This window comes from Pyxicephalus adspersus, chromosome 2 (genome assembly GCF_032062135.1).
Source record: "Pyxicephalus adspersus chromosome 2, UCB_Pads_2.0, whole genome shotgun sequence".
NCBI lineage: Eukaryota > Metazoa > Chordata > Amphibia > Anura > Pyxicephalidae > Pyxicephalus > Pyxicephalus adspersus.
The window spans coordinates 83,792,280-83,802,379 of record NC_092859.1 but is presented as its reverse complement, the minus strand read 5'-3'; positions in this window follow the sequence as shown (position 1 = coordinate 83,802,379).

The window sequence follows — 10,100 nt, the reverse complement described above, 5'->3', positions numbered from 1 at the left end:
AAGTGGCATCTGTTCATGTCTATGGAGACAGGAGGGGTGGATGACTTCTTCTGGTCTGACCCAATGTCTTCTGACCTCAAGCATGTGATTTCAACTCACAATCCATCAATGTGAATTCCTCGCTCCCCCCAGAACACAAAGAGGTCCGATCCCTCAGGAACCAGCAAATCAGGGCAAGAATCTGTGAGAATTTGATGGAGTCTTCGGAGGCTGCATTGCTCAGTAGAAGGTTCTTGGACTCAAAAGGAGCTTCTAGCAAATAAGGATTTAATACTAAGTCTTGGAAAAACCAAACTAACAAGCTTGTCCTCAACAGCATACAACCCTCCCATAAACCATTTTTCTTTTTTTGTGGGAATTGCAGCTTCTGATCTACAGGATCATCCTAAACAGGATATCACAGGATACTGTATTTTTTATTTTATTTATTAAAGTGATATTTTTGGTATTTTCTGTGATTGTGTATTTTTCACCCACCTAAAACTTCTCCCCACCCAGCTTAAAAAAAAAATCGAAGGGAAAACCTATATAACCTAACCCACCTTGCGCCTCCACAGATTCATACTTGCCTCAATCTGATAGAAGCAATTTCTCCATGTACATCCAGCAAATCTTTACTGGCCTGTGCTTGTTATAGTCTTATAAACTTCAACGGGTCTAATTGTCACTAACCTTGGGCACAGTCCTGTAGAAGTTTGTGGGGCACTAATGCACTGGAAAGTGAATAGCCAGACTGCTGAATTTAGGCAAACTGCATCAGTTCGAGGAAAGCATGAATTTGTAGAGGGTTTAGGTTAGGTTTTGGGTTAGGTTAGGTTAAGTCACGTCAGTAAAAAGGATAAATGCATTTTGTTTTAAAATCTACCTATCTTTTAAAGGTAAGGTCCTAACATTATGCCAGGTCTCCCTCATGTCAAATCATTGTATGATGAATACAAAAAAAGATATCTTTAGTCTTGGACTGGAGAGCATGACATCAAGAAACTTCTGGTCAGGTTCTGGAAGCACTGACCGCTTTCCAGTCATGGGATAAGGGATACTTGGCATTCACAGGAACCCAGCAGAAGGATTTTGATATTATATTGCATTGTGGAGGTCAAGGAAGACCTATAGAGGTTGAAAAGAAATAGAAAAAATGTATATCCTCAGGGACCTTGAGTGAATCTGTGTTCACCCTAAATGCCTAATCCTGTTTCAGTAAATGCTAAGTATTTTTAAATGTAAAAGTGGTAAAAATACTTAGTATTTTAAATGTCCCTCTCCCCTGGCTTTGCGACCCCAACGTTCATAATGCCAGGGACGGAGATACCAGGCATCGCCAGGTTACACAGGTGCCTAGCTGGCATCGCCAGGGGAAGAAGAGGCCAGGCATCTGGAGGACGTGGCTGGGAAGTGGGACCCAGGTAGGACTTTAAACTCCCTGGCAATTCCACCCCTAGTGAGGCCCGGGGTTACCTCTTTTGGTATGGAAAATTCACCCCGAGCCACACTCGCCAGGGAGGTTAAGGACTATCTGCGGCCTGAAAGTGCATTGTTTTATGATGGCTGACTCGAAGATTTCCATTGAGACAGGCAGAAGTAAAGCTTGATTTGTGTGTAGTAATGCAAAACAGTAAGCAGGGTATGTGAAATCAATACAAATAGATGTCCCTATGCACATGCCTACACATTATACAAAAAACCAAGGGGTCCATTTATAACAAAGACTGGATATTGATATTCACTATCCATTACATTGTGCTGCTCTACACACATTGTGACCCATTTAAATAATAAAAATTCAGTTTCTGTGTTTGGCGAGCAAAGCCCCTCTAATAATCTTTCCTCAATGGAGTAGAATGAGTTTTGTGTTTGATGAAGCAAAGGTCATGTAAATATTATATGCTAGTTTTAGAGCTGCTTTTTTTTAATGACCGTAAACTAAAAATGTTTTTTTAAACATTTAGTGAAAGTCCAACTAAAAGTTGTTGAATAGAATAGGGAAGTGCTGAAGCTCCAGTTGGATTCCATTAGAGAGATCTCTCCTCATTTGACCAGGATAGCTCAGACATTGCCCTCTACTTCTATTTCCTTCATCGCTGCTTGCCAACCCCTGGTACAATTTGATCCAACAGGGGAAAAAAATTCCTACCTGATTCCATGAGGCAATCAGATGTTCCCTGGATCAATGGTCTCTGTTATCTTTACTTTAAAGCCTTAATACCCAGTTATATTCTGTGCTTCTAGAAAAGTATCCAGAATTTTCTTAAAGCAATCTATAGTAGTTGCTGAAACTACTTCCTGAGGGAGCCGATTCCACGTTTTCACAGATCTTACAGTGAAGAATCCCTTCCTTATCCGGAGCTTAAACTTCTTTTCCTCAAGACGCAGAGTGTCCTCTTGTCTTTTGTAATGATATTAAAATGAAAAGTTTGAAAGAGAGTTCTCTATATGGACCATTTATATATTTATACATTTTTTACCAGGTCAGAAATGTAAGTGGGACAATAACTGTGTAGGGATTTGAAGGCAAAGCACAGGAGCTTGAATTTGATTCTAAGGTGGAATGGAAGCCAATGGAGAGAGCTACAAAGAGATGCAGCAGAAGGATGGATGAGTCTGGCTGCAGCATTCATAATAAATTGGAAAGGAGAAAGTCGGGTTAGTGGAATACCAAAGAGGAGGATGTTACAGAGCAATGGGCAGATAACTAGGAAACAATTGTAACAATTGTCTAGACCCAGCTGAAGACAAATTTTTAGCTCTGCATTTTATAAGAATAGTCAAGACTAAGAGATCTGTATTGTATCCCCAGGGACTTAACAATACACATGTACATTGCTAAGAACACATACTGAGGGTTTCAGGAGAGAAAAGATTACACAAAACAGGACAGAACACATAGTCAAATTTTACATGACATAGCTTAATATACAATGCTTCAAAGGAAGGCGGTCAATATGTTTACTGAGATGTGGTGGTTATGAATAAAAGCTGCAATTACATTTGCAGTGATTTTGAGCATTACCCAGATTTCTGTCCATATTTTCAGCAATAAAAACAACTTGTTACATTTTATTATTATTTATATTGGTAATGTTTCATGATATGAAATAGTGAAACACGACAAAAGACAAAGCCCTATTGTGTGACATTACAATGGCAGAAACACATCTTTTGTTATGGTAACCATTGTTTGTAAAATAATATTTATTCTTGCATTGTATCATGAAATAAGTTAAAAATGCTCTCAAAGAACAAAGAATTTCCCCCTGGATTAATTACAATCTTTTTTGAGTCACGGCACATATTTTACATCAGTTGCTGGGCAAAAATTCTGTAAAAACTAATTTTTTGGAGGGTCTTTTTGGAAGGGACAACAAGGATGTCAAAACATCTCAGAAGGTCTCAGAAGGCATTCCAACACTTGCCATATTTGTGATTGTTTTTTACCCAAATAAAAAAACATTACAAAATAATAAATTTAGTTGAACCCCCCAATTGATTTATTTAAACAACTTTACAAAGTATATACATACCATAATACAACTTTATAAAAAACATATTTACAATATAGATGTGTATATGTGAAAGAATAAGAGTCAAAAGATTGATGTGATCATAGTTACTGATCTATTATAATAGGTCAAGCACAACGAAGAGGGGCATAAGTAACACAAGTAAATATTCAGTACTATCTTTCAGCGCCATCTTTGTTTAAACACCATCCAGTATCAAAATTGTCTTTATGGACTTAGATGATGACAGTCACACAAATCCTGGTGTACTTAAAATTCTTGATTGTATTTAAAAAAAAAGTCTGACATAGATCAACCCATGACATTTACATTGTACATTGTGAGTGATCACTGGGGGAGCAGATGCTGATGACATAATTATCGAGCCTGCAGCAAAATATCATCATGTTCTAGGTAAATTTCCTGACTCAAGGTACTGGAAGGTCCACTTTAATACAGCAAAATGTTGGGTTTTAAATGTATGCATTGCTATAGATATATACATTTGTATACATGGGCTTTATTGGTAAATACTGGTTTTAGCACATGAAAATGACAATGCATGTGTTAAATTGTAAATTATAGCAAAAGCTGCATTATGCTTGCTTTTTCATCAGTGCAAATGCATCCGAATATAATATGCGTATAGATTAATACAACATAAATCAGGTCAAGTGCAGTCACTGAACTGTCATCCACATTGTACCTTAAAGGTATATTGGAATCTGCTGACATCTATCCACCCTAAATGAGTTTTCCATGACAAACTATTTTTTGTAGGTTGTATTAATCTTATTTGTAAGCTGCAGTTGTGGATATGACTTTTTATTATGTTCTTAGAAACAGCCTTCACTGACATTGACAATTCATACACTCGGTGCATATACCCAAAGTTTCCTAGCAAAGGCACTGACATCTGGATGCTGTATTCGTTGCTTTGGGTATTGTTGTCACTGTAATAATAAAATATATAGCATAAAATAGTAAATTGGGTCTTTTTTTTCATTCCTTTAGACATTGTATGAGATGGCCATCTAGTGGTCTATCCTGAAAGTAAAACGTACAGATAGGGACTGTAGGTTTGTTCTTAAGTTGAATTTGTTTGTAGGTCGGAACAAATACATTTTTTTACAAATGCATTTAGGACAGATGTTTGTCTCAACATATTATTAGGTACAAAAGAGCTCAGTCTTTAAGATCACCCACAACCTCAGCTGTGTTTACCAAAAGATTTCTTCTGCAAGTCATGCAAAATGCTTCCTCCCCCATCAGGCCTCTGTCCTGCACACGAATAAGCAGGAAAGCCTTGTTCTTATCTAGGAGTCTTCTGTATGTCGGATGTCCCTAACTGGGGGACTACCTGGAATGGCTTGAAAAACCAGATCATTGAACCTCACACTATTGCTTCTTCCAGAGAATTGGCTTCTTTATTATTTGTGGACAAATGGGTAATTCCACATAACTTAAATGCCTTTGAATAAATGCCTTCAGTAATGATGGTGTATACAATGCTCCAGTTTACTGTCGTCTGTACATCTATAATACTGTCTGCACTGCTCATGAAATAAACCTACATTTGAACCACAGGGAATAATGTAACATTAATGTGGTGATATTAGTGTTACTGAGTATAGGTGTTCCTTACAAAGTCCCTTTGGATTCAGGGTTCAAGCTGCACATGGTACCTTCACTTCCAGACTGTATATTTATACAGATATACATGAATAAAATTCTGACAGATCACATTTTGGAAACAGCACAATATTTAAAATACATGGTACATTTTATCAATAAAATTTAACCTTTAAGCTACAGGTAAATAACTTATTAGTATAAAGCAAGAAGGAGGAAGAGGCAGCAGTAAGGCACATATGCAAAGGTTCCTCGTACGATATTCGGCTCAGGACTGATATCGGACGAGAATCTGGGATGTGTACAATGCTCGTCGTCCAAAATCCAAACTATCATCCTGTCGGATCCATTGAAGGGGAGAGAGGGCAGTGGGGTGCTGCTCCGTCGTTCACCCCCTACCCTCTCCAGAATGGCGTTATATGTACAGCAGTTGATTATGCATTGAGCAGTCATTAGTCGCTGGAAAGGATCGTGAAAGATCATTTCCACCGACAATTATTGCACGTGTGTACTTAGCCTGTTAATCTGTGTCATCTAAGTCCTGGAAATACATAGTGACCCTGCACAATGCCAATGTAATTTTGAACAGCAGATGAAGACATTGGCAATATATATGAGCTCTGTGAAAGGTAATAAATTGTATTAGGTGTTACATTAACGCAATATCTAGCATGCATGCACTTAGCATGAAATGTTAAATGTGGTACGATGTCGACTTTACCCTAAGTAGACCAAGGAATGAGCTTCATCTCCCCCTGCGTCCTCATGTTTAGTTAGGCTGAGGCCAAGTATATTAAAGGCAGAAAGCTGTATATGATTGATAACTATTTTAATTTATGTAGCATAATCATTCCAACAGATTTTAAGTTACTGACATTGGTCTATTATGCCAGGGAATATATCAGCATTTGCACAAAGGTTGTCTTAATATGTGTAAAATGTTATTTTATGATATGATATTTAAGTGTTCTTTTAGAAGACACATGTAACACTCTAAGGACATCAAACTTGAAAGAAAAGAACAATCACTCTGAGAACGAAATACTTGGATTTGTCTTATTCACACATCAGCCACAACTTTATAAATTTGCCAAACATTCTTTAGTCAAAAAAAAAACAAATGCAGTTTAAATCAAACAGGTTTATATCTGTATAAATACATGTATAGAATTTACAACAATGATGTACAACTTATATTGATGACTACAATAGCTTTTAAACTATCTGCATGCGTAGATTTACAGGAGGAATCTGTTTTTTTTCTGTATTGGGTTTACTTCCTCGTGAGCCTTCTAAGGAGAAAACAAATGCCATTATATAGAATCACCAAAATGTGACACTGTTACCTGGAACTACATATAGTTCATAGGTTAATTGTCTGAAAAAGAACTATTTCTACATAGTAGTGTATATGTATGGACTGAAAGCAATCCATAGCAGCTTAAATCATTTCATGCCAGCCAATGAAAATGACCAAAGATCAGAACCAGGAAAGGAAGAAAAAAAAAATATGACAGGACCCACAATGGAACAGGGGCAGGTAAGTGTATTTAAAAAACAGGAAGGTGATCAGGAAGGTGGTGGTATTTTATTGCAGAAGTGACATAACCTGTCCATTTTGCAATAAAGGACTTGCCTGGTTGCACTTTGAAGTGCAAAGTTTTAGTTCTGCTTTAAAACAGGATAAAGGTCGACTGCAAGTTGGAAGGAAGTCAACTGTAGATCCTATGCATCAATAAGTAAGCATCTTCAGCTGATCTAAAATGTAGGACAAGTGCACTCAAAAGAAGCCGCATTTGCCAATTATTACCAAGCCCAAAATCTGCCAAAACCAAGCTCTAAAAGAGTTTTTCCTTCTACCTTCAATCCCTTCCATAGTAATTATAAAGGTTTGATCCTGTACTAGTACATCCCTATTACATATTATCAGGAAAATAAACAATTTCCAGTCCAGTTGCACACTGGTGCTAATATGCATAGTGGCCACTTACATACATACAGTTAGGTCCATAAATATTTGGACAGAGACAAGAACTCTAATTTTGGTTCTGTACATTAACACAAAAGTTGTCTCTGTCCAAATATTTATGGACCTAACTGTATAGTTTTCCAAGCCACTTAAAACAGTGACATAACAAGAACAACTATTTTTATAGTGAAAACAAACCTACATACACATCCGAGTGTAGATATCAGGCTTCTGCTCCAAAATGTACATGGTGTCTTTTTTAAATGGAACTCTGTGGAACAAAAGCAGCAATTTGTAAAATGTTTTCCTAGCAGTTAAAAATGCAATATACAATATATGATATAAAATTGGCACAACTATACCTCTGTGTCTTATTCTAGGCTTCGCTATCCTTCTATGTTGTAGAATAAGGAAGCTATAATAAGGTATAAAGAAATAAACAGAGGAGACAATGTCCTCTAGCTGTCACTGTATGTACAAAGACACAACAGCTGCAGGCCCATGTTAATCTTTGTGTTCCACTCAGGCACCTCATATTGGTTATTTGATCAATGTCTAGACTGTGTCTAAAATACTACTTGAAATTCTAATAAGTCACTGCTCATTGCTTACAGACAATCCAGTAGCTGACAGAACATTTTACACATATATCGATAGGTTGTTGAATGAGACATTTTATAATGACTAATAAATCATTGCTGTTTATTTGTTCAGCTGAAGCCTTTACTCAAAATACTAATCTTTGAGAAGACCATCTATCTTTATATGAAACTGTTTTACAAGAATTGAAGGTTGGGCAAGAGTGCTTTAGTGTACATACATTGTATAGTAAGGGCTCCTTAATGGCAGCAAGGCTTGAAACAAAATAGCAATAATGTAGTAAGTGAACTTTTGGGGTCTTACATACTTTATACATCAGGTCTCTTTAGTCAAATTTTCCCTGAGAATAAAAGTATATCTAAAGCTATAAGTTTATTTTTAGCTTCTGAGAGAGTAGGGAGAATGGCTAGAATTTGATCATAACAATTGTAAAATGTAGGTATAAAAAAAGGTCCAATAGTAAGTTTCTGCTCCAAGTATTTTCAATCAATTGCTGCATAGTGACCATGTATGCTTTAAGTTGAACTGAATCAGTGGTCCCACTATTGCTTTGTACCTAGTGGAGACATAAAAAGGGATTCAAATGGTTTAGTCTTCTGCATAGCCTCAGTACATGATATTCAAGTCCCCTTCTAAATACACTTACCTGGCTGTGATCAAAAAGAAAACACCTTGTAGAAGTTTAGTATTTTAGGGTACCCCTGTTATTAAATCGTGGTTGTCAATAAATTCTAGGCCAATTATTTTGCTACATCATTGCATTTTATTCCACACCTTCTAATACTCTTTGGGCTCTTTTAATAAAACAGGGCACTTAACTTAAGGACATTTTCCAAAACATTTCCTTGTAGGAATCTTTCAGGTCCATATGTTTCAAGGGCAGTAATTGATACCTACCATGGGTAATGCTTGTGGGAATGTCTGATTCTGTTTTTTTATTAAAGCCCTTTATGTACATATACATTTTTATGAAATGCTCAGAGTAAACAAATCTGCTTTATATCCTTCTATCCATGTTCATAAATACATATATATTGCACCTTGAGAAAAGCCAAATAAAATGTTTTAAAACTAAAGATAAAAGTGTCTGCAGCCACAATGTTTTTTTGACCTTCTATACCCCCAATGACCTTGACCTTCTATACCCCCAATATGTCACTAGAACAGTGAAGGGGTAATGTCCAAGAGGGACAAGGACAGCAATAAAACTTTTTTTACCAAGTTATAATACATATAGGTACATGGTATGATGTGCATTGTGTTGCCATCCATTTCCAGTTTACAGTGTACTTTTATAGTAGCTGCCATCACACCTGCAGTACACAACAACACATATACAGCTCTTTCCCTTATCACTAATCAAAGCATGAATATAAAATTATAAAATATACTTACCTTACCCCCAGATTTCACATGGGTACCTAGACAAGGGTATCTTCACCCTCTATCTAAAGAGATTGTTGAGTAGCCTAAATCTCAGGAGAAAGCGCTCATATGCTGTGCTCGGAAGACATTTGGCAAGATCTCAGGCGTTCTCCATTTACCAGGATCTCACTACAAGAATAGTGAAATCCCTCTGTACTGTATAGAAGCTCTGGGTAAGTTGGGGATATTTTTTTACAGGTTTTTATTTTAACACTATTGCTGGCATTAATAATGGAGAGGGAATCTAATTTAATCTAATCTAAGTGAATCTAAGTGCTGGTCCACCTATATCCCCTAATCCCCAATCCAAATAATGCAGTATAAATGAAGGTTTGTAGAATCGTTACAAAATATAAAAAATATCTTATATCCTGACTTCCAACCTGCCTTTAGGAGGTTGTAGTTTTAAAGCTATCAGCAAGACTTTGGAACCAGATTAATGTCCCCGGAATTTTGTAAGAGGGCCCACAACCTTACCCTGTGTACATTATAAGGTAGGTATATGACAAGCTGTGTACATTATAAGGTAGGTATATGACAGTGTAAATGGGAGCACAATGTAAGTGAAGTTTTCCCTGGGGAGAGTTACTTTCTCTGCTTTGGTGAGAATTGTCTCATCAAGTATATCAAATGATTGGGAATCCAACCTAAAGTTGTCACAAGACCAGGAGGTGAGACGTGTAATGGAAACAGCTAAGAGGAGATTTACCAACACTAAATGACATGACATTCTACACACTTCCTGTTGTCTCTCTGAGACAGAATGTTAAGGGAACCTTCTCAATGGGATGCATGAATGCAGGAAAGCATGAATCTCTAGAGGTTGTAATTAAATTATTTAGGAAAGAAATCAGTGACATTTTTTATTGACTGAATGCTGTGTGGGAATTACACATGACTATGTGCGGAGACTTTGCCATTTGTACAGGTCGCCATGGTAACCGGCAGCCAATGGGTGCAGCTCCTGGCACATATCC